The sequence below is a fragment of the Empidonax traillii genome, unplaced genomic scaffold (assembly GCF_003031625.1).
Source record: "Empidonax traillii isolate 1590-97213 ecotype Southwest subspecies unplaced genomic scaffold, ASM303162v1 scaffold203:size1130161, whole genome shotgun sequence".
Lineage (NCBI taxonomy): Eukaryota > Metazoa > Chordata > Aves > Passeriformes > Tyrannidae > Empidonax > Empidonax traillii.
In genome coordinates this window covers 627,629-633,053 of record NW_020955396.1, presented here as the reverse complement: position 1 = coordinate 633,053, position 5,425 = coordinate 627,629, and positions in this window count along the sequence as shown.

Sequence of the window (5,425 nt, the reverse complement as noted above, 5' to 3'; positions counted from 1 at the left end):
AAGACTGCAAGAAATGGTATGGATGGTGATGGAAATATTTGCTCTGGCAAATTTCATTAAGTCTGAGTAGTAATATTAGGACAGTGGTAATATTTCATTTTTGGGAAAATTTTGGCTTTTTTTTTTTTAAGAAATACTTACATTAAACAGTTTTTCCACCTTCACTTTAATATCCTAAGATAATGAAAGTTCATTTAAAATAATCTCTAAAGCAGATTGGCCACTTTGTATGTTAGCCACACTATACAGCTCCTCTGACAGTAACATAGAAGCTTCACTTTTGTACTCATATAAACTTAAGCTTGGATTTTACTATTATTATTACTATTATAATTTTAATATGCATTGACAAATTCTCTAATCCACAGGGGAAAAATAAAAGCACAAGGAATGGGTATTTTTGCCATTATAGTTTTGGTGTCTTTCAAGTAAAACAGGTGCATTTTTTCACAATACATTTAGATATTACCTTTATCTATAGTGTCTAATTCTTTTGGCCAGAAGTCCCCAAATGTGAAATGATTGTTGTTTTCTTGTCTCTTGGGAAGACAGAAAACACAGAAAAATACCACATTCTTAGAATCACAAGTTTTGTCCCAAAGGCAGCAAACGCCTCTGACACCTCCTTCCACTCAGGTTGCCAGCTCAGCTCTGGAGAGCAAGCTGTGAGGATGGAATTGAGAGAGCTCCAGCTATTTTATGTGTACAGTAGTTTGGTCCTTTAAAACCTGAGTTATGGACCACATTACTTTGTCCTGGAAAATCTTTTAGAAAGAGAGAACGTATTCCAGTATCAACAGGAGTGTGAATTTATGTGGAGGATAAAAGGATCGAAAAATATTCTTTTAGATTTTAGTATCAGAAGTATCCATAGGGAGCTAAGCACCTCATTAGTATGCCCCTGAATCTTGGCACTAGAGTGAAGACTTGAAGCTTCATTCTTCATCCTCTTCTGGATGTCACGGTACTGATATGTCTTCTCTCTTGCTCAGTACAGGTTTAGCTCCTCCCAAACAGATTCAAAGTATTATTCAGTCTGCATAACGCCTTACTCTATAGGTAGTCTTTCACTAAAATACACTAGCTATGGAGGAAAAAATACTTAGAGAGCTTAATACCAGAGTTTGTCCAAGAAAATGTCTAAACCACAGAGGAAGAATTAATGCAACAGTATTTCCATTAATGTTGTGGTAAATTTGCCAATTCTACCATATACTTAGCATTTGATCTCATTCTCTCCTAGACTTTACTTGCCCCAGCAAACTCTTTCAGAGTGTCAGACCAATGGGGGTTGCTAGTTATTTTCTCATCTGGTCCTGTACAGAGGCTGGAGGCCTTTGTATGCAATTGTCCTTTCCTTTATTCCTTTTCCAGAGGCAGCAGAGAGGGTTGCTTATTCAAATCTGAGAAAAAGCCTAGGACAGAAGAGGACAGTACTCCAATTCCTGGTATAGATGTAGGGGAGGAACTGAATAATTGGTTAAACAGTAATTTACTAGTTCCAGAATCATCAAAGAATTCTGATTGCAGTGGTGAGGACAGCAACCAAGTACATCTGGCTTTCAGGAGAGTGGAAAGTCTACTTTTATGCCAAAGCTAGTCCATAAACGCCTGGCTCAGATCCCAGCTTTGTTGGCTCATTATAAGCACTCTTATTTGACCTTTTTATTAATGTCAGTGTTGTTCTGAGCACACACGTCTTAAATTCTCAAACAGCAAGAAAATTAAAAGAGATGGTTTAATAAGAATTAAATATACATACTATCCTAAAGTCCTTGTCTGAAACCAGTGAGACCTGTGGTCAGTTTGTATATCATCTGTGGATTTTGTGCTTAGGTGCCAAACAGACAATCAATAAATAAGAAAAATGTTGTGAACCTGTTTAAAGTGATTATAAGAAATCACAGAATATGATATAAATATAAAAATCTTACTTTGGGATTATTTATGCTGTATAATAGCTTATTTAAACAGGAAGTTTTGTTTTTTCTGCTAGTACTATATCTGTCTTATTTCTCTTGTAGTTTACAAAAACAAAGCTATTGTGTTTCTTGGAAATCATTATACATAAGATTCAGTGATCTGTTGAATAAACACAAATAAAACAACATTTAAAACTGAGGTGTTTATATTATGAAGCTAAGAATATTAATATAGTTTAAAACTTTAGACCCTTTAGAAAAATTTTTATGTTGATGAAGAGAAATTTAGCTAAAATTGTGAATGTAGATGTATGTCAGACATGTAAATAAAGTCAGTTTGAAATTACTTTACACCTGTGGGACCTAATGTGAAATTCATTATGTAGTATGCATGGATTAAATTAACATTGTGACATATAAAACATTCTATTTGTTTAATTAGTCATCCATAGGTCCAAGTCTTCAATATATGGGCAAACAAAAAGGACCTCCGCCTTGGAACTTTTTTATATTGTGTAACAGGGTGACTCGGGGATTTGTACTGGCTAAAGTCATTTATTCAAACCCAGACCAAGCTGGTCGTGATTGCAAGTCAGGACTGGCTGCTATGTATGTGTTTGAGGGCTTGGAGGGCATGCAGGCATATGGGATATGCCTAGGCAGTCAGATGCCAGCAGCCAGGGGACACTAAACCGTACATATAATGTAAAGTAACCTCACACAACCCGCTCCTCAGCAGTCTCAGCCAAAAGGACAAACATAGAATGGGCACTGGGACAGAGCTAAACTTTCCACCCCATGTAGCAATCGCTTAGAACACACTTTTCAGTAGAGCGGGCAGCGAGAACACCACTTTATTGCCGCCGTTCGCGTTGTACTGAGTCTGTGGAAAAACTGAAGAATGGAGCTTCCAGCAGAGCCAGCCTGGTACTTCTTATAAACCCTTTCACATTCCACCATTTTACTTGCATTCAGATGGAAAATATTAATCATCCCTATCAGCTTGCACCTTTACCATGGCTGACAGGTGTTTCTCATCTGAACACATCTTTGCAATCAGCTTCCTCGGGACCCAGAGCTGGAGTTAAATGCCACTCAATATTAGATGTCACTGTTTAAAGGAGAGATTAAATCAACACTATTTTATTCAATGCCTTTTAATTTATCTGTTAAATGCCCAGATAAAAGGATTGTCATGGACTGAGGGCTGGACAGAGGCCAGCAAATCTGTGCCCTGCAATGCAGGCTGGAATGGGACTAGGACAGTGACAAGTGTCAGTCACAGCCTGACCTTTGCAAAGCACCACCACAGCTCCCAGGCCCGGTCAGGAAGGCAGCCCCCAGGGCAAGAGCAGCGTCAGGTGCAGAGACACTGTTGCGTTAAAAGTACATAAATTTGGCAGAAAATAAATCCCCTTACTTTCCAGCTGGTCCTCAGGAATCAGAGGGGCTGGGTGCAGCTGGGCTTAATTTCTGACAATAGCCAGCACAACATTTTAAGTCTGGTCACATGCAATAGTATCCCAGAGGCACCAGTTACATTCTAAGTCTGGTCTCATGTGTGATCACAGTTTCACCAGCAGTGGGGTTTACCAACACAACACTCTTAAGTCTGATCAAGTTCAATAAGAACTTTCATAAGCAGATTCACCAACAGTGAGATTTATTGAAGCAACAGGTTTTAGATTCCTGTTAGACTGCCAGTGACAACATAAGTGTCTAGCACTACGCACAAGTGTTCCTGGGTGTACTCCAATTAGGTTGGAGGCACAAATCTTACCGAAGAGGTGTCCCTGCTTTGCGGAGGAGAGACAAGCAAGCCTGTCAGTTTGTCTGAAGATGGTTGCATTATCATCCTCTGCCACTGAGGACTTCAAGTGCCAGATTACACTTTTGAGAGAAGTGGAAGTGGAAATGAGACTGTAGTCAAATATCCTGTTAATGATGTCATGGGTGGGGGATCAGCAAATTTATATGCAAACTAGGGATACCTAGAGATACAAAGAGAGAGATTACAAAGAATGTGGGGTTTATACGTAACAGAGGCATAACAGAACCATGAGAATTTATTGCTCCCTCTTTTGTCTGCCTGAGGAAGCCATAGGAGTCATCTAGCCTCCACCTACCACCCTCTCAGCATGCCATCATGCCCATGGTAATCCCTTGGCCACACATCTCACGGCACGACTCATGGAAATCCCTTCACCACGTCTCATGTCACATCACATGGCTTTAGGTCTCATTTTTACAGATGGTCACCAACATCACCTGGACTCACCAAGAAAGTCATGGAAGTCAGCAAGGTCCTGGTCTGGGTGAGGGACAGGACAGCCTGCAGGGTGACTGCAGCTGCAGCATGGGCAGGGACTGGGAGCAGGAGCCCTGAGTGAAGAAAGGGGAGGCCCCTTGCTCATGACTCTTTATTTCAAGGCCACTAGCTGCACTGCTTCTAGGTTGACCCTCAGCCCAGGAAGCCAAACCCTGGGTGCTTGGAGGCAGTCAGGTTCCTGTCAGAGCTGTGGGACTCAGTGAAAGAAACAACTTGGAGCACTGGAACAAGTTTGCTCTTGGCTTTTTGTGTTTAGGGGATGTAAAGTGTTACAAGTACTGAGATCATCTTAAAAGGACTTGTAACTTTTTCAGATGTTCCCAGAAGGAAAATCTATCCCACAAACAATGCTGCTATACATGATCAATTCAGGATGTAGAATGTACAAACACATTTGTATTTCCTCATTTTGATTTGGTACTAGCCAGCGTAACCCATAGCATTTCTTGGTAAACAACAACCTATGATTTACACCTTCAGTAATACAATTCTTGGGACATTTAATGACGCAAATTGCCTTGGCCCAGAGGTTCTGGGATATATAATGCTCTGGTCAAAATTATGATCCAAATGGGAAGAGGTTTCTTAGTTCAGAACTCGGTGATCCAGATGGAGATAGTTAGAAAACAGCACTACTGAGACTTTAGTCTGCATAATATATGCAGATCAATGGCAACTTTTCAGGGAGACCGGCATAGTTTGTTTGGCTTTTTTTTTCGTAGTTTAAGGGACTCTGTCCGAACATACAGAACACAGATTGGTCAATCACGCCTTTAACAAAATTGTTTTTCTATTGACCATAATTTCTAACTTCAAAACGGAATATATCTTTTTTTAACAGAAATGTTTCCAAAGTTGCCAGAGAACACTGCAAATTAAGACTACTAGCTAGCTGACTGTACCTTCAGACACCAGCACTGTGCTCCTTTGATGGCCTCCTGTTTCCCTTGAATTTCCCATATGAATTTTTCCTCTCCTTCTACAGATTCAGGTAGAAGATATTTTCTTTTCCTGGATCAACCCTATAAGAATAATAAACTCTTTAATTTAAATATATTAAAGTGTAACTGATGTCTAACATTCTGAGCTGCTTCTCTTTTTTTCCTAACTTTTGCATTGGTTTTCATAAAAAAAAAAAAAAAAAAAAAAAAAAAAAAAAAAAAAAAAAAAAAAA